This window comes from Suncus etruscus, chromosome 1 (genome assembly GCF_024139225.1).
Source record: "Suncus etruscus isolate mSunEtr1 chromosome 1, mSunEtr1.pri.cur, whole genome shotgun sequence".
NCBI lineage: Eukaryota > Metazoa > Chordata > Mammalia > Eulipotyphla > Soricidae > Suncus > Suncus etruscus.
In genome coordinates, this window is record NC_064848.1 from 34,857,956 (window position 1) to 34,879,342 (window position 21,387).

At 35.8% G+C, this 21,387-nt stretch overlaps 1 protein-coding gene and 1 pseudogene across 3 annotated transcripts in view; both read right to left on the reverse strand.

The window, feature by feature from the left end:
- Window positions 1–21,387, reverse strand: part of PTPRD (protein tyrosine phosphatase receptor type D) — a 1,813,832-nt gene that overhangs the window by 16,074 nt on the left and 1,776,371 nt on the right. The window lies entirely within an intron of this gene.
- LOC126027976 (uncharacterized) lies at window positions 18,753–18,849 on the reverse strand (annotated as a pseudogene).

Genomic DNA, 21,387 nt, shown 5'->3' on the forward strand with positions numbered 1-21,387 from the left:
CTCAGGGATTACTCCTGGCTAAGCGCTCAGAAATTGCCCCCAGTTTGGGGGGACCATATGGGATGCTGGGGGATTGAACCGTGGTCCTTTCTTGGCTTGCAATTGCAAGGCAGACACCTTACCTCTAGCGCCACCTCACTGGCCCCTAATTATATTATTTCTGGTTCCAACTTAATTATTTGATTTTAGTAAGTAAAATGCATGCCGTGCAAGCATTTCTTTAAGAACTGAAAGGTCAATGATCTCCTGTCCCTCCCCATTTTGAGAACCACCTAGAAGAACCTTCCCTGTAAAAGATATTGCTTATAGTACTTTCTTTCTCAGAGGTGGTTGAAGATTCTAGGTTCTATTTTTTTTATATCTTTGTTTTAGTTGTTTAGGAGAGTATGCCACATTATTACAGTCACCTAATTTTTAGTAATAATAAAATAGCATTACAGTATACTGACATTCTATAATTTAATTACACTTTGAAAATATTTATGAATTTCATTTTATAAATATTTCCTAATCTACTTTCTACTTCTAAATATATTTTTATTAAGTCTTAATAAAAGCAAACACTAGAGAATATAGATCTGTTTCGTGTTTTTACTTCCCTTTCTTCAGCAGTTGAATGAATTTTGAAGTTCTGGTGAAATCCAAGTGTTCTGTATGGGCAAATAGAAGTCTCAATCTTTGCTACTGAAAAAAGCTCTAAGGCATTTTTCAAACTCCATTACTTCTGGGGTTATGGATCATTTTCCAGTTGGTGGAAAACAATTCAAAGAGGAGGTGAGGGAATCAACAAAGACAAGATCCTCCATTCCAAGGAGATAATCTAGTTTACTGAGCTGGATTACCCAATCAAGTAGTTAAAACATTGGATTTTCCTGTGTTTAAAAGAATAAAAAAAATCTATGTTTTTTTTTTTGGGGGGGTGGAGTGGGTGTCACACTCAGCTGTGTTACTACTCCTGACTACACTGAGAAATTACTCCTGGTAGACTTGGGAGACCATATGAGATGCTTGGGATTGAACCCACATTGGCCATGGATAAGACAAGTACCCTTCCCACTGTACTATCTCTCTAGCCCAAAACATCTAGATTTTTAAATCTCATGGAAAACCTATTTCTTATCAAGCTTTAGTCAGTATCCATGTATATGTCAATTATGGTTGATTTTAAAATGCTTTTCTACTCCTGATCAATGTTTAATTGACTGAGGACATGTAAACAACAAAAATGTATATATGTCACCATGTCAGGTACAATCTAGCTTCCTTCATTTACTACTATATTATTTCATTAGCAAATCTGCTTTTTCATTTATATTTCCATCTGTCCATTATGATATAGCTATCTCTTTGACATATTGCCACTCAATAAACATCAATAAAGCAGTTTGTTAAGCAAAATTTAACAATAATTGTAATGAAATTCTAATATTAAGAAGTTTAGAATTAAGGGCTGGAGAGATAGCATGGAGATAAGGCATTTGCCATTTGCCTTTCATGCAGAAGGTTGGTGGTTCGAATCCCGGCATCCCTTATGGTCCCCTGAGCCTGCCAAAGACCATTTCTGAGCCTAGAGCCAGGAGTAACCCCTGAACGCTGCCAGGTGTGACCCAAACACCAACAAAAAAAGTTTAGAATTAAACAAGAAATATAATACCGGTGAGGTGGCGTTAAAGGTAAGGTGTCTATCTTGCAAGCGCTACCCAAGGAAGGACCGTGGTTCGATCCCCTGGCATCCCATATGGTCCCCCCAAGCCAGGAGCAATTTCTGAGTGCTTAGCCAGGAGTAACCCCTGAGCATCAAACGAGTGTGGCCCAAAAAACCAAAAAAAAAAAAAAAAAGAAATATAATACTTAACAATTTTAATGTGAAAAATGAAAGAATTGGGGCCAGAGAGATAGCATGGAGGTAGTGTATTTGCCTTGCATGCAGAAGAACATTGGTTTGAATCCTGGCATCCCAATTATGGTCCCCCGAGCCTGCCAGGAGCAATTTCTGAGCATAGAGCCAGGAGTGACCCCTGAGTGCTGCCGGGTGTGACTCATAAACCAAAAAAAAAAAAAAAAAAAGAAAGAATTTTTTTTTAAGATGTTTCATACCAGGGCTTGAATGACACGAATAGTGAGACATTGATGAGACTGGGTTGGCAAAAGAGAATGAATGACTTATGTATTCAGACAGCAAGTGCTGGGAACTACATATGAAATCTTTGAGAGACCTCATAAGGTAATTGTGGAAGGAACAGTGTACATTCATCTTATTGGATGAATGGTTTTCTGTCCTGGGGATAGATGCCCAAAATCCAGAACTCTAAAGAAGCAGGAGTACTGAGCACTTGGTTTCCTCATTCAATTCAAATGGCATTTTTTTAATTTTAATTTTATTGAAACCATTGTGATTTACAAAGTCATTCATAGTTGGGTTTCAGACATACAGTGTATCAGGGCCAATCCCACCACCAGTGCCAACCTCCCTCCAATGGTCCCCAAGGGCATCCTATACCACCCTCCTAGCCCTCAGCCTGCTAGTATAACAGCCCATTTTGTTTAAATAGTTAAAGTTTGGGTCTCTTGATTTCACTGTTGTTGCCTTTGGCATGGATATTTATTTCTGTCCTTTTTTAACACTGCTAATGCACCTGAGACTGCTTGGTTCTTGCCCCCCCCCCCATTTTTACATATTTGTATTTCACCTCTTCCTCTCATTTATTTCCTTTATTCCTTTATTTATTTCCTTCTCTTCACTATACTCTGGGGCCAAGGGTGTTCAAGACAACTCCCATTTAGACTATTGCATTTCTTCATGCAGTTATTCTAAATATCACATATAAGTGATTCCATATTTTTCCTTCTTTTTCTGGCTTACTTCATTTAACATAATAGCTTCCAGTTCCATTCATGTATTTGCAAATTGCATGATTGCATCATCCCTTACAGCTATGTAGTATTCCACTGTATATATGTACCACATCTTCATGATGCACTCATCTGTTGTTAGATAGCTAGGTTGATTCCAAGTCCTGGCTACTGTACTGAGTGCTGCAATGAATAACAGTGGTTTTTCTGTCCTGGGGGTAGATGCCCAAAAGAGATATTACTTGGTCATATGGTAACTCAATATTGAGTTTACTGAGGACCGTCCATATTATTTTCCATAGGGGTTAGACGAGGCAGCATTCCCACCAACAGTGGATGAGAGTTCCTTTCTCACCACATCCCAAATGGCAATTTTTTATGGTGCTATGTGGCTGCAAGGTAGTAAGTGAATATTCATAGCAAAATATTATTATTCAACTACTGAACATTAAGGACCAGATCCAACTTTCATAAAGAGCTCAGAGACTAGATTAATTAAGAATGTGATAAAATCACTGTGTTTAAATTGCTTACATTTTATATCTTGTGCTGGGACAACTTTATCTACTAGATTCCATTTGATGTTTAAACTACAAAGTGGCAGTGAGATGTCAAGCAAAAACTGTATATAACAAAGTCTTAGAAATGACAGTTTGCATCTCAGAGAAATAAAAAGATTAGACATGCAATGTAAGCATTAATATTTAATTTTGTTAGGCTAATATTTCCAGTGCACAAAGATCCATGAAATACAACCCTAGTTTATTCTACTACATATGGCTGTGATATGTGAACTTTTCTTTTATATTCTCATCCTTCTGCTTCCTCTCATCAGACAAGATCAAGCCCAACCTCTGTCCCAGATTCCTTGTGGTCATAAGTAATCCTCATGTTGTATTTATTAACCTGGCCATGAACAACAAATATATATATAAAGCATATAAATATATAAATATATATAAATATTGTTTTATATAGACATAATTTGATACTAATTTGATACTGTTGATACTTAGTAATCAATCTTGGCTCTACACTCACAGATCACTTCTGGTGGGGATTGTGAACCATATGTAGTACCAGGGACTGAAATCAGGTTGGTTATATATAAGTCATGTTTCTTCCCACACTACTGGCCCCAAACAACAGAAAAGCTTATTTTGAGAGAAGAAATTTTTTACTTTATTTGCATTTTATTTTATTCTATTCTATTCTATTCTATTTGCACGCTCTGTACAAAGCATGAGGCCAATGTTAAACAATCAGCAATGGTATGAGAAGTAACGAGCAACTCATTCAGGTTTGTTGAGCTAACTAGAATGAAACTTTTCAGTCAGTGAAAGAAATCCCACACTTAACAATGGTAGAATTATGTAGAGAATACCTGAAAATTGAAACATTATCTTACTGGAGAATAGGGAGAAAGAAAAGTGTTTTGAGTTTTCTTGTCTTGGTCTCATAGCAGGCCGTTAGATTTCATTTAAAAGAAACTAAGGTGACCTGGAAAAGGAATGCAGCCTCCACGTTTGACAGATTTTGTTGGCATGAATAATGTCTTTTCTTTCTTGTGTGTGTTGCTTTTCTAAATTGTCTTCTTTTAATTGTGTATTGCTTCAAATCAATACAAATTTATGAAATTCTTCCTTATATAAAATACAGTAAGCTTTCTAAGTGAGAATTATATATTAAGCCCATTCTAGATAGTGGCAGGAATATTTTCTCAAAATATGCATCAGGGACCATTCAAATGTCTGGATGATATGTAGATCTATATTCTTGGAGAGGGAAATCAAGAATCTTACAAAATTGGTAGTAATAACTCCAGATTTAAACAACCGCAACATCTTCTCGGGTGGGAGGGCAGTGGCACACCCAGTGTGCCAAATAGGGCTTATTCCCGGACCAGGAATCACTACTAAACGGGCATTGCAGATCATGTGAGACAAAATCAGACTGGCTTCTTGCAAAGCAAGCTCCATATTTGATGTACATTGTTCTAGCTCCAAAAACTTTTTCATGATGGGATGCTACTCCCACATTCCCCCCAAAAGGATGAGAAAATTAAATATGTGCTTAAGTTTACATCATCAACTGGAGATGGGAAGAAGAAATGTAAGAAAGTATGCTTCAAGAGGGGAGAAACTCTGAATTTCTTAGGCCACAGGAATTCCTTTTATTCCGCAATACTTATTGTGCCTATGCTTAAGTTTACATCATCAACTGGAGATGGGAAGAAGAAATGTAAGAAAGTATGCTTCAAGAGGGGAGAAACTCTGAATTTCTTAGGCCACAGGAATTCCTTTTATTCCGCAATACTTATTGTGCCTATGCAAAAAAAAAAAAAAAAAAAAGTGGGAAGAACACCAAACCCTGCCACTCCAGCACTCCTTTTTCTTGTTTTGTTTTGTTTTTGATATTATTTTCCTTCCCTTTTTTCTTTACTTCTTCTACTTTTTTCTTTCTTTTTCACTTGTGTGGATATTATTTGATGATTTTTTTTTTGGCTGGATGCATTTTTTATTTATTTATTTTTTTATTTTTTTTTTTTTTGGTAGTTGCTACCAATTTTTTTCTTCTCTTTTCCTTGTCCTGTCCTTTTTATCTCCAATAGAATCACATAACTTGAATCATTCAGCCTCATAAATTGAGGGGGTAAATGATACCAGGATCATTCATATGAACATGTAGTGAAAATAAAAAATGATCAGATTTGAACACCAAACCCAAAGTCAATGATAGCAGAATAGATAACCAATCTACAACAAGCTGTAAAGTGGAGACCAGTTACACTAGTATTCTGGTGGGTAAAGAAGGGAGATATGGGATACATGCTGGGAACAGGGGTGGAGGGAGGACAACACTGGTGGTGGAAATGCCCTTCATTCGTTGTCATTATGTACCATAAATAATTCTGTGAAAGACTTGTAATGGACTTCGGTCACAATAAAAATGTATTTAAAAAAAAAGAGAAGAGGCTATGGCGTATAAAACCAATTATTTTACTCAATTTGGTGTGGACTAGACCCAACAATGATCAGAGATGTCTCTTGGTTCTGCACTCATGAATTATTCCTGGAGGTGCTTGGGAAGGCCAGGAATCAAACTAGGTGGGCCACACAAAACGTGAACACCATACCAGCTGTTCTCTCTCTCTCTCTCTGTCTCTCTCTCTCTTGCTCTCTCAAGAGAAAATCATTTAGCCCCTTTCCCATTTTCCTAGAGTTATAATTAACACTAGATATTATATAGCAAGTCTTAAAGATGAATTGTTGAATGTACTGAGATTTTGAAGACATAAAGGAAGAGGCAGTTATTTTGTAGGCAAACATTCAATTTTAAAATTCAACCGCTATTAGACTTTAAGGAATACTTTACTTTATAATAAAATAATATTCTACTCCTGAAGAAGAAAACAGTAACTGACAAAATTAACTCTGGAAAAATATGAAAAATTATTGAAATCTTTTCAGATGAGGCTTATAAAATCTTCTTTAAGTTATTCTCCAAGATGATCCCTCATTTATCTCTATATTACAGTAAATATTCTGTTATTTTGGAGCCTTTTCAGGCAGTACTCAGGACTTATTCCTGGTTCTGGGCTCAGGGATCCTTTTTGGAAGGACTTTGGGGTCCCTTTGGAGTACTGGAGATTGAATTCTGGTCAAAGGTGAGGCAAGTGAAAACTGTACTATATTTCTAGACCTCCAATAAAAATATTTTTTCTACTTTTGGACCATACCTGGTGGTGTTCAGTGTTTATATTTGGCTCTGTATTCGAGGATCATTTCTGGCATTGCTTGGATAATCATATGTGATGCAAGGTACCTCAAACCCAAGTTGACAGTTTGCAAGGCAAGCACCTTAACCACTGTACTATCTCTCTGGCTTCAAGCTTCCCATAAATACTCTTTTCAGTGTTAGGAACTTTTTTTTCTCATATATATTTTTATTTATTTTGTTGTTATTGGTTTTTGTTGTTGTTGTTGTTGTTTGTGGCCATACCCACAGCCCTTAGGGCTTATTCCTGGCTGTGCTGAGAAATTGCTTCTGGCAGGCTCAGGAGACCATATGGGATGGTGGGAACTAACCCACATCAGCTGTGTGCAAAGCAAACATGCTACCCTCTATGCTATTGTTTTAATCTCTCATTTATTTATTTTTTTCAGAACTTCCATAATGGTGTTTACTGCCTGAAAGGTATTCAAAAAATGTCTGTGGGTTTTCTTTCCACATATATGGCTTATAATATTTAGTAACTATTCAGAAGTCACAAAATTAATAATCAGTGGCAAACAGGGTAGCAAATGGAGGAACTGAAATGCTAACTTTTAGCACTACATTTGTGGAAGCACCTTTGATCTAGACCATATCTTTTAGATCATCAGCATCAATTGCCAAAGAAGGTGATTTTCCTCAAGATTATCTTGGTTTAAATGAGATTGGATAGTTAATTTATAACTAGTAGGAAAAGGGAGTTTTTTGGGGGGGAGGCCACAATCGGCAATATTCAGGATTTTCTCCTGGCTCTGAACTCAGGGATCACTACTGCCTGGCTCAGGGGACCACATGAATGACAGGATCAATCCCAGGTCAGTTTCTATCAAGGCCCTACCCTCTTTCCTACTATCTTTCCATACCTGAAAGGGAGAAGATTTGTGTGTGTGTGTGTGTGTGTGTGTGTGTGTGTGTGTGTGTGTGTGTGTGTGTGTGTGTGCGCGCGCGCGTGCGCGTGCGTGCGCTCCTGGCTCTATGCTCAGAAATCACCCCCAGCAGGCTTGGGGGACTATGTGGGATGCTGGGATTTGAACCACCATCCCTTCTGCATGCAAGGCACCACCGCTGTGCATCTCGCAGGCCCCGGAAGAAGATTTTTTTTAATGATCTCAAACAAGATAACCTGAAAATAGTTTATGCAATTTAACCAAAATAAACTGTGATTCATGTAATGGACCCATCAACTCCATTATGAGGGCAAAATTTCCATTAATCCAAAATCAAGATGAATTCTAAATATTAACTTCCAATATATAAAAATGTCCTTTGAGAAATCTTCTAGTGTACATTTTTATTATGTTTGTTTGTTTGTTTAAATATTGGTTATCCTCTTGCCTCTCTGCATTGTTCCATCTATATCTCTTTCTCTAATTTATATGCATTCTACTATCTTGCCAAATGTGGATAATCTTCCCAAAGTTCTATCTTTTCATTCCTCTTCATGGTCCAGCAATATTCAAACAAATAATTCCCCAAATAATAGCCCTTTAAGTGTAAGAGATGACATACATTTTAAACTGTCCTCAAGGTTTCCTAAGAGCTGGATTCCAAAATTAATTGGTATCTTTTCTTATCAGATCTGTTTTCCCAGTCTCAGTCTCTTTGACATCCAGATTAAACTTTAAGGATGAACTTGGGCTTCTTAGTTCTTGCTCAGACAACAATACATTTTCTGTTCATTCAATCACTACAATTTTATTCAATGATTCATTTTTAATTTGTGGGAGCTGGCAAAAGCCAATTGTCAAATTTTCAGAGATTTTCCTTAAAGTTGTTAAAAAAAAATAAAGGCACAAGTTACTTTATGTTGAAAGTAAGGTTTTTTTTTATGAAAATGTTATAGAATGATGATTACCCAGACATCAATCTCTCCTCAACTTAGCATTCAGTTCAGTGATGTCACCTTCATAACTTGGAAGTGACTGTGGTGGGATTTACACCAAAAATAATAGATGAACACTATTTTCATTTATTAGGAAAGAGCTGGTTGTTACACATCATCAGCACACACTGATTCATAATTTATTCATATCCAGCTTTCAGGGGCTCTGCTGGTTAACAAATACTTAGTGATCAGCAAGTTCTAAAACCTCAGAGATGTAGTGGGCAAGACAAATGACTCTATATAAAGATATCAGTTGAGTAAGTGAATCAGATGTTAAGTGATATTATGGATAAGAAGATAACTATTGTTCTCCACTACTATGAGGAAAATGTGATAAATATAGCACAATATCTTTGAGGAAGTAGCATTTAAATTGCTACATTCTGGATTGAAATATTACTTTGAAAGCCTTGTAAACTGAAATTTTATCCATAATAGCATTGTATTCTGAGAAAGGATCTTAAGAAAGATAATAAATGTTAGTAGTCCATAATAGTTGCATCTTTGTTCAGTAGGACTGGTATTATTACAGGAGGGGGAAAATCTCATTGTCACACATGGGAAGCTCTTTCTACAGGTTCAGGGCCCTCTGAGGATACACCTGGAATATCAACATCTCAAAAATAAAATAAAAAAAATTAGAAACTCTCAATGAAAATTAATAGTGAGACAGTACTTTAACCTAGACATGAAACACATCTACCATGAAAAAATTGTTTTCGGGCCCGGAGAGATAGCACAGCAGCGTTTGCCTTGCAAGCAGCCGATCCAGGACCAAAGGTGGTTGGTTCGAATCCCGGTGTCCCATATGGTCCCCACTGCCTGCCACGAGCTATTTCTGAGCAGACAGACAGGAATAACCCCTGAGCACTGCCGGGTGTGGCCCCCCCAAAAAGAAAACCCGAAAAAATTGTTTTCTATTGTTGAAGGGACTCAGTGCAAAATACTTTGTTATGATAGCCTTCCCAGACTAAAGCAATACCTAAAAAAAAAGGAAGGGTGACCTGAAGTGAAGAAAGTAGAAAATCTCTTGAAGAGATATGATGGGCCTTGGAATGCAAAATAGCTCAGCATAGTTCAGTAAATAGAAAAAGTGGGGGGGGGGGAGGCAGTAAGGGGAAAAGATACATATGCTATATAATCATTTCCCCTTTTAGGGATTTTTATTACTATTTTTAATTTAGTGTATAATTGTACATTCAGAAATTATTTAAAATAATCAGATTGGGGCTAGTAATGTGGCTCTTGCTAGGGCATGTGTAAGGCTTTGGCTTTGCTCCTCAGTACCACAAAGGCAAACAAATATTTTAAAAATAAATTTTAAAAGCAAATAAAAATACTTCAGTTTTGTTTGCTCCTAATTTACCTTTATTTTTGGCTCATGTATTTCTTAGTTATTTCTATATTTTAAAACATTTCTCAATTAGCTTGATATTATAAACATATCTCAATATGGTTTAAATAAATCTTTTGAATAATGTGTCATAAAATATGCATAGATAATAGTATTATCCATCTGAGAAAGACTATATTTGCTTTTATGTAGCACCAAAAAGTGTAATGTACAGGAATATTGAGTTCTGATATCATCTCATCAAATTCAAAATACATTGTACTCTGGTCTTCCTTGGTAATTTGAAGTCATTAAAAAAACGTGACTTTTGTACTTTTTAGTAGCAAATTTACTCCAAGTTTTATGTGCACTTTAACTTGGAGGTTGAAATTTTCATTTGGATGTGTCTTAAGCATTGGCCTGCAAAACTTTTGGGAAATAGTTTTATTACAATAACTATAGCTTGCAATAAGATCTAGGTAAACTAAGCGTTTAAAAATTTTCTATCTCAGGGCCAGCGAGGTGGCGCTAGAGGTAAGGTGTCTACCTTACAAGCGCTAGCTAAGAAAAGATCACGACCCCAGTTCGATCCCCTGGCATCTCATATGGTCCCCCCAAGCCAGGGGCAATTTCTGAGCGTTTAGCCAGGAGTAACACCTGAGCATCAAATGGGTGTGGCCCGAAAAACCAAAAAAAAATTTTTTTCTATTTCTAGGTCTTTGCTTATGCAGGTCCTTCTACCGCCTTAGCATCTGTACCTACTACTGCTAATCTTCTCTCAAGATTCATGATATTGCTATACCTAGATTGAGACTCTTCTCTAATTTACTCCACCTATTATCCCTCTAATAAATTATTCCTTTATTTTTTTAATGAAATTTTTGGGTCACACCCAGTGATACTCAGGGATTACTCCTGACTATGTGCTCAGAAATCACTCCTGTTTGGGGGGACTATATGTGACATTGGGGGATCAAATCGTGGTCCATTCTGGTCAGCCATGTGCAAGGCAAACACTCTACCACTGCGCCATCGCTCCAGCCCCAAGTTATTCCTTTTTTTAAATCAACAACTGCCTCACTTTATTTTCATTCTATGACGTTATCTTTATGCCAACTGGTAATTGCCTTTGAATTGAGGTTAAAAACAAACAAACACATGTCCATGTATCTACTGAATTTGACAAATTCTTCAGGCATTTTCTAACTCCTGAAAATCAAAGGTGCCGAATTTAAGTAGAAAAAGTTAAAAACAGAGGCTTGAAAATATCAACAACATCAATAGGCATATTTCCACAGTCTCCAAGCCCTCCCATCCCAAAATACAATATTTGTTTGATTTAAATTAATAGAAGAGAAGGGGGTTTTACAATTAGATGAGATGGAGAAAGTCTGTTCTTATACTATACACTAGTTGCTCAGAAATAACAAACCTCAGGTGCTGAAAATCCAAAGCTTTTATAACTATGCCAGACTACTTTTAAATTTACTCAAGTTCCCATCACAGCACATATTTCATTTCTTTCTCCAGTTTATCCCCTGTTTACATCCATCGGTTTCCTACAAAATGAAAGATTGTAGTTCTAAAAGTAAGTGCATTTTTCTTTGATTCTAAAAACTCAGGTCCCAATAGCATCAGTAATGATGGAACCCTATTTAGTGCTGTTTGTTTTTCATCATTTCAGCAGCCTTCAACCTGAAACATGATAAGAACAGCAAAACTGATAAACCTCTCTTATTTTTATCTGTTTTCTGTCAAAATAGTTGCCAAGCCCATAGACAGATTTTTCTAAATATCTTTAAAAAAGAGAAAGATTGTATATCTCTGTGTTTCAGGCTGAGACCAGCACAATTTAGTATATTTATTATATTAGAGGATATTTCAGCACAAAAAAGGGAAAATGAAGCATTTTAAAACCAAGTCTAGCATTTAGGTGATCTTTGTTACCCCAATAGTAAAATCAACTTTGTTAGTTTCATTCCAGTGAGGACAATAATTGTACTAAAGCATACCAAATTATTGTGAACTTCTGTCTTACACACACACTTACACACACAGAAACAACCCATCAATTTCAGTGAGTGATAGACATTCTACTGTTTGCAACTGAAAGACTCTGCAAGCCATTAAACAAGTACGCCTACTAGGAAATTGTTATTACTTCAATATTATCATTCATCCAGTTACAACATTTGTTTTCAATTTCTAAAAACATGATTGAGTTAGTCCCATGAGTTGAAATATGCTTAATGTCCCGTGATGTGATTTGGTAGTAATGTGCAAAGAGAAAAAAATTAAGAGGCATAAGGGGACTATCTTATGATAAAAATCATTCCGGGGATGTGCTTAAAAGTTGGCTTTTCTGATTAATCTCCTGGAGTCTGAAAGTTGACCCTTAACTGATACTTCAGTGACTAGGCAAAGAAAAACAATAAAATTCAGGGATTTTATAGATCATTTAGCAGGTTATAAAGACAGTAAAACATGGGTTGAAAGTAACTGTATTCTGTACATCTGTCAGCTCATAATTAATTGTATATTATAGTTCAGCTATTACAAGAATGACATTTATAAATTACAATTATATATATATATATACATGTCATATGAGTACAGCAATAAAAATGGCTTGAGTTTTGTGTTTAAGAATTGTAAGATTAATCAAGTGACTATCCTGTTAGAAGCATGATATGATCCAGATATAATCTGCTTGATGATTCTTCTTTCAAGCAAGGTTAAAATGTAATATTTAACAGGCTGACATTGGCACTGCAGTATGTACTAATTAAACTGCATTGAAATGCAAGCCATCAGCGGTATATGCTGGCATCAGTGTGCTAACATAGTTACATCTACCTACCCTGGACAGCCCTAGAGTATCTGGAATTTTTAGAAAAGACCTGAACCAGAATAATTTTGCTGTTTTTATGATCTGGCATCTCTTTATCTTAGACTGAATACAGAACTAATATAGTTTTATATGAGTGTTCTGCCTAATTTATTTCTATAATATAGTTATTATACAATAAACACTATCAGCAAATTTTCATTAAAATATAGAGGGTTTTTTTGTTCATTTTTGGGCAATGCTTAAAGGTTACTCTTGGCTCCCCACTTAGAAATCATTTTGGGGAGTTCTTAGGGGTAGGCAATATGAGATACTGGGGATTGAACCTGGATTGGCCATGTGCAAAGATAATGTCTTACCTACTGTCCTATCTCTTTGGCTCCTGAAACACAGGACTTTATCCACACTATAAAACATAGCCTACATATCTATCTGATGTAGTTATTTTAAACAGTAATTTTGTAGGGTGCATTAAATTTTCAAATACACAGATTCTTTGACACAGCAATTTACTATTTTAGAAATATATTCTAAAATCCATGTATAGACATGTACCCATAAACATAGGGAGCATTCTTATTATACATTATTTAAAATAGTAAGTTGGGTAAAACAATATAATGAAATGATAAATAAACTACAGTATTTATAAAACATAAATACATTATAGCACATAAAACTCATGATATGTAAACATTGCAAAGACATTAAAAAGTCCATCTAAAGATGTTGCAGAACAATAAATATATCTTTATACCATTTATATTTCTTAAAATCTGTAACAGAATTCTTTTTTAGTGTGCATACATGTGAATAAATAGAATCTGATCTTTAAATATATACATATTATTTGGAGAGTCTAACTGGTTTTGGCAGCGGTATTGGAACATTTAACTTTTATTTAAAATGTTTGATAAGAAAAATGTATAGAATAATTAAAATAAATATAAATATTACACAATGGATTGTATTTTACTTTTTTTTAAGTAAAAACATTTTATTTGGAGGTTCTGAGGAAGGGGAGAAAGAATAAGAGACAAAGAGGAACTCACTCAAAAAGAGTACATGGGCTTCTCCAAAGTAGGAGAGAGCCCTGTTAAATAACCTAGCATGAAAACATGAAAGTACCCCACTCAAAGGGGTGATGCAGGTGACATGCTTGGGCACCATGTAACTAGGCAGCACATGTGCCACATGTTACTATTTTAAAATAATAACTATTAATAAATTATTGAGAACCCAAAAAGACAGAAAGAGAAAAATACCTATTTAATCCATCTGGAATTAGTGGTCTGAGATGGATACTCTGAAGTCTGGATGCTGCTGCTACCTCCTTGCAGAACAGACTTTTTCAAGATCATGTTTAAAGAACAGGTTTTAAAAGCAGGGAAATATTTGAAACACCACAGATAGAGAATGCTTAGTATAGAATTAGAATAAGCAAAAGGAAGGACATGATGACCCTGAAATTTGTGATACCAATCTCCCAATCCCCCAAAAAAGAGTGTGCTGCACTTGTGTGTAGCATTCCCTGATCGAATGTTCATGCCTTAAAACCGAGAGATAGTACAGTGGTTAAGTCACTGGCCCAGTTTTCAGCTGTGTCTGTGACACTGGTTTAATTCTGGCACTGCACATGTTTTCCTTTGCATCATTAGATACAGTCCACGAGCACAAAGCCAGATGTGCCCATCTCCCCTCACCCAAGACAATCAGGCTTAAAAGAGAAGAAATATATTAAGCACAGAATTTCTGACCATATATGGATCACAGTATAGAACTGGAAGGCTTTGGGAATGTTATTTTTTTTACAGAAAAAAATTTAAATTTTCATCTTCAAATATGTTGCCTGCAACAAAAATTCTCCAAAGACTTATATGCGATCTTGGCTCTGCCTCAGCATTATCTGCCAAGCATATCTCTTGTTATTCTTAAAGTGTGTTGCTCAAGATAAATTAGAAAGCTAATATGTTTATAGAAAGAACACCTGAATATGCCATAGCAGGTCTTATTTTACAGATGGATGGAGGAGGCTATTAGACATAGAGAGAAGCAGACTCAGCTGGCCTCACTAATTGCTAGTTGACTTGAATCTGAATGAGGTTAATTGAATGACGATATGGAAGTATAAGCAACTATATCATTTACACAGAGATTTTCTCTGTAAATGACCATATCAGTTCTGCCCATATACTGCTTTCTATTTAGAATGACACACAAATGTTCACATTTGGAACTGAATATAACCATTAACCAGGCCTGCCAAGTAAAGTTGTGCAGGTTGTGTAATGTTCAATCCAAAGGAAGGAATGATTGCATATGTTATAATGGGTATGATCTACTCAATGCACCAGCAGGCTCATCATTAACAAAATAGGTGAAAGTTATTCTGACTTAAGTTAATTAGACAGAATAGGCAGTGAATGGTTAGAGAGAGGAAACACAACTTTGAAAATTTTAATCAAGCCTAAACCACATGGGATACAGGGATATAATCCAAGATCCCCACAATGGATTACCAAAGGAAGAAATGTGTGAAGCACTGCTATTTTTCCTTCCCTATGTTTACCTTTCTATGATGAAGTTAACAATAACAATGAAATAGAAAAAACAATTTGCTGTAAAAAGGTTAAAGAAGTTCTCCCTTGTCTCTTACATAGATATGTATATATACATATTTATACATATACAGATACACACACACACACACACACACACACACATATATATATATAATAAGTCAGAGAGAGAGAAAAACGCAGAATGGTCTCACTCATCTATGGGTTTTAAGAAAAATGAAAGACATTTTTGCAATAATAATTTTCAGACACAAAAGAGAAAAGAGCTGGAAGTTCCAGCTCACCTCAGGAAGCTCACCACAAAGAGTGATGAGTTTAGTTAGAGAAATAACTACATTTTGAACTGTCCTAATAATGAGAATGTATGAGGGAAATGGAGAGCCTGTTTAGAGTACAGGCGGGGGTCGGGTGGGGAGGAGGGAGACTTGGGACATTGGTGATGGGAATGTTGCACTGGTGATGGGTGGTGTTCTTTACATGACTGAAACCCAAACAGAATCATGTATGTAATCAAGGTGTTTAAAAAAAAAACCACAAAAAAAAAATTCATGTTTAGGTGGGGGTGGGGAGGGGAGGAGGAATATTTGGGTCATTGGTGATGGGAATGTTACACTGGTGATAAGGGGGGTGTCATTTTATATGACTGAAACCCAACCACAATCATGTTTGTAACCAAGGTGTTTAAATAAAAAATATTAAAAAATGAAAAAAAAAAAGAAAAGAAAAAAAAATAAAACCATAACCCTTTCCATAAATTAAGTTAAAAAAAAAAGAAATCTCTCTTGTCTTGGAGGACAATATGGGATGGCAGGAATCAAACACGTGTGTCAGTCCTGGGTCAGTAGCATGCAAGGCAAATGCCTTACTGCTGTACTACCACTCAGTTCCTATAGTTACATATTTTCATTTTTTCCTCTGGTTTGATTCCCATAAGCTCACGCCAGGTAGTGAGAATCTCTATCAAATGCCATTTACTTACCTACTATCTCACACAGGGTCTGTCTTTCCCTGAAGACTGATAGCAAGTCTTTGTACTGGTGACCACAGGATTCTGATCTAGAACTCACAGCTTTTGGAAATGACCAACCAGTACCTCTAATATGTTTTCTTATTTATATTCATATTTTGAAAGAGAAAAATGAATCATAAGATTATGAATTCAACCAAAATCATCTAGCTGTCATGAACAGAGATAATAGTTGGGGGTCAGAGCTTTTTCTATTCAGACTCAGGCTTCCAACAGTAGGTTTACTGAAAGCAAATTACATTCATATAGACAGTTTTTAACATGGGTCTACTGTCCATTAATATTTCAATTCAAGTGGCAAGATTATTATTAAAAATATAGGTTTTGGGACCAGGAAGATGGCTCAAAGGGCATAGCACATAATTTGCATGTATTAATTTGATCTCCATGTATTAGTTTGATCTCCAGTACCAGATGTTCTCCTCCTACTCCTCCAAGCATTGCTTGTGCCTACCTATCAAACTCACCTAGGATGGCTGAGAACTGACACAACCCTTCTCACCACAGGTTTGAAGGCAAAAAACAAATAAATAAATAAATAAATAAATAAATAAAATGGAGAAAGATATAGGATACAGAATGATAGCACAGTGGGTAGGGAGTTGCCTTTCACATGACCAACCTGGGGTTTGATTCCCAGCATCCTATATGGTTTTCTGAACCTGCCAGGATTGATTTCTGAGCACAGAACCAGTAGGAAATTCCAAGTACCTCAAGGTATGGCCCCAAACACATGCACACATGCACGCATGCACACACACATACGCACAAGTATGGAAAAGGAGAAAGATATAGGTTGTGCCTATTATATCCCTTTATTCATATTTTAGTTTAGTTTTTAACAGAGCCACACCCTACAGTACAGCTATGAGTATGGTCAGACACAAACCTGGTTGTGCTTAGGAGCCACTAGACTGATACAATTCTGGGGTTAGGAGTGGGAGCTAAATATGAAATACTGGGGGCTGGCCTCAGTACACTGCATTTGCTTTGTTTGAGCTCTTCCACTTTAATAGTTTCCTCTCTCCTACTCATGAAATTTTAAATTCCTATTCTATTCAATTACCCAAAACAGAAGTATGCTTAATGTGCCTTTGTCAAACTTGATCCTGGCATAACTTTATGTGTGTTAACTATATTTGTGTCTGTTTTGACTAAAATGAATTAAGATTTAGTAAATGTGCTATGCATAGGTGATACCTACTACATAATGAAAGAGCTTTATACTGTTCAGGTTAAAGAATAGGAGAAGATAGATTTTTGTTTCTTATGCAAGGAATAAGATGAAAAGCACACTCATGAGACTATACACCAAGGAAATGTAAGCCAACATTCAATAATTCAATAAATACAAAATGAGAAATTCTCTTCTATGAATCAATTACCATGTAATGTAGTGCTGGATGTTTAAACACTTTTACATTCAACCAAGCTTTCTACTTTGTTTTAAAATACTGATTGCTACCCCCAAGATTCTGCTTCATCAGGTTTGAAGTGCAATCCAAGACTGTGCATATTTTAAAAAGATACAAAATTTGATGTTGCTGGTCCATGAACTATACCTGAATACAAAAGAATATTATCCTCTTCTAATATTTTTACATATTGTAAATGGACAAATGATGTACCAAATAGTATAAACATAAAATATGTAACTTGATAGCAACACAATAATAAAAAACAATTGAAAAATGGGAAGAGAATACAGAAATTTTAATAGCTATGCTGAGAGGCAGAGGGTCAATCACTGAAAAGATATGTCACTGCTCATTTTTATGAAAATGTGAATCCCACCTATGATGTCTATCATAAAAAAATAAAATAAATATTAACTATTGATGATGGTGTGGGGAAAAAGGAACACATATGCACTGCTGGTGGAAATATAAATTGGTGTGGCCACTATGTAAAATAGAATGTAGGTTCTTTATGACATTAAAATAAAACTATAACATGACTCATGAATTCTCCTTATTTTTTCAAATAATATTAAATTCTTATGTGGAAAAACAGACACTCCTATATTTATTACACAACATTCACAATACCCAAGACCTGGAAACAATTCTAATTGTACATCAACAAATAAATGTACAAGAAGATGTGATATAGATGTTGACAAAAGAATATTATTCTGGTATAAAAATGAAATGTCAATTGGGACAACATAGATGGAACTTGATAGGATTATGCTAAATTAAATAAACTAGAACAACAAAATTCATGAGTTCACTCATATGTGGAATATAAATAAAGCAATCAAAGAGTTCTCAAAGCAAGCAATTTGATTCCAAAAACAGAATGGCAATTATAATGGTAGAGAAAGGAACAGGTGATGGGCATTGGAAAGGGCAAAATGGATGGTGGAGGATAGTTAGACCCTGAAAGACAGTGAGTGTGGTGTGACACAAATGGTTGAGTGAGGAAGCTATATACTTGCAATTTAGCACAGTACACAAATGCTGTTTTGCGTGTCATCCTTGTGCAGGGGCCATGCTAATCTTCTCTATATCGTTCCAATTTTAATATATGTGCTGCCGAAGCGAGTACCACAAATGCTGTTTTGTTAAAAAAAAATATGTACCAAATTTGTTCCCAAATACTTGTGCATGTGTTTATGCTTATGTTGTGCAGATTTCTTTTAAAACATGAGGTTTGCACACTGGGGATAGTGTATATACAGTGTATAACTATAATTCAATCATGAAAAACTATCAGTGAAAAAAATCAAACTGTATTATAAACAACCTTATAACCATGGTGTTTAAAGAAAAATAAATTTAGGGGCCAGTGAGGTGGCACTAGAGGTAAGGTGTCTGCCTTGCAAGCGCTAGCCAAGGAAGGACCGCAATTCGATCCCCCGGCGTCCCATATGGTTCCCCAAGCCAGAGGCAATTTCTGAGCGCTTAGCCAGGAGTAACCCCTGAGCATCAAACGGGTGTGGCCCCAAACACCAAAAAAAAAAGGGGGGGCCGGAGAGATAGCATGGAGGTAAGACGTTTGCCTTTCATGCAGAAGGTCATCAGTTCAAATCCCGGCATCCCATATGGTCCCCTGTGCCTGCCAGGAGCAATTTCTGAGCATGGAGCCAGGAATAACCCCTGAACACTGCTGGGTGTGACCCAAAAACCACACACACAAAAAATTTTAATAAAAACATGAAATTCGACTTTTTAAAAAAAATGTGTTCCTATCTTCAGACACCTGCAAATACATGGAACTATCTTGTGATAAAGCTAAGGTGCCATAAGTCCACTAGCAAATTATTTGTGTGTGTATGCAAGAAATGACAAATACAAATAAATCAGATACTGTGCCATAGTCTTTTTTATAAAGGCAGAAAGAAAAATATGCGAGCAACAGAACTCTGATTGTAAAGACACAAACCAAAGATAACAGAACTATTTTTAAACTGCATTTTATGACCAGGGGCAGAGTAAAATAGATTGAAACGAAAAGTTTACATGCTGATTACATGGAATCAAAATATATACTGTTGAAAAGCATCCAAGATTTTAAGAAAGTGCAATTTAGCTTAAGCAATGAATTTCACTGTTTTTTAAGTCTGGGCATATTTCAAAACACACTGCAGGTACAGCTGGGAAAACTCAGTGATACCCCTGTCCAGATCTCAGCTATTAGGTTATAAAAATATTTTCACATTTCCTGCAGATGTCTAGATTCCTTTCTTTGCTAGTAATTTTAATTCAGAACTCATTATTGACAGCTGTTTGTACTGATAGAACCTAATTGCTCTTTTACCAGACCCAGCTGCAAGCAGGCTGATTTTCTTTTTTTTTTCATAGGATATATTACATATAAACACAGGCAGGGGGAAAAATAACCAATTAACTAAATACGTGTGCATAAAATGAGTCATTGAGAGTTCTGATCAAGTAATGTATCTAACTGCAACATAGGTCAAAGTAAATTACAGCACTTACAGTTTATAATATTAAATATAATTATATGGAAATTTAAGCATTAAAATATATAGATGATGAGTGGCAGAATCTTAAAATTTACCATTTTATTAAAGAAACTTATAAATTACTATATTTCAGTAATCAACAGGGCATTTAATTTGAAGTATAAACTCAGGATATTTCTGAGTATACAACCTGAAATGCCTACCGTAATGAATACCAGACAGGAAGACTCCAGAATATTGTGAGATCATTTGACTGTGAAGATATTCCTTTCTTTGAAGGAGTGTTTCTGGGCATTTATTAGCTTATTCCTCCTTCTCCCATCGCTGCTATGGGTGAATTGCTTTCCCTAGTTTTACCAGAGGAGGCAAATAAATTAATTGAAGTCAATGCTATTTCCTTGGGAAAATTCTCTTTAATGGCAATGCCTCATTTTGCAGCCCCCCTAAGAGATACAAAATACTTTGGCAATGCTTATTCTATAATATACTTTAGCAACTCACCCATGAAGTCAAGGCCAATTTGGGAGCCCTAGGCTGCCTTTCTTAGTGGGCCAGAACTCCCTCAAGAGAAGGAAATCAAAGACTTGACTCATCAGAGACCCACATATATAGCAAACATGATGCATCTGAGAAGAGCAAAATACAATAGCTTGTTTTATTTGCTGTATCTGTTTTGAAATGGACAGAATGTGGTCATCAGATAGGGGCAAACTGCTGTTTAGTAAGGAACACATTCAAGGAAAATGAACTTTTTATTAACATCAGGGACATTATATGGTGCTTCCATTTCCAGGAGGCTCTAAATGCTTCTCAGTGCAGATTTAATCTACCTCCTAGAGAAGAAAATATTAGTCATGGGATGCTTATTACCCTGATAATTCTTAGGGAAGCAGCATACATTTATATTAATACCAGGCATCATGTTAATTAAAATGAAAGGCCCTGACTCAACTTTTACAAAGCCTGACCCAATTCATGTGAGATAGCCAAAGGGTTATAGCACTCACAAAATCTGGGCCAGAGCCTACTCCTTAGCTTTTTTCTTAACCAAATAATTAGAAGAAATAATAAATTTGCATTTAAGAATGATGTTACTGTTACTGTCTATCATTATTAATGCATTATTATTTTTATTTTTGGGCCAGAGCTGGTGATAC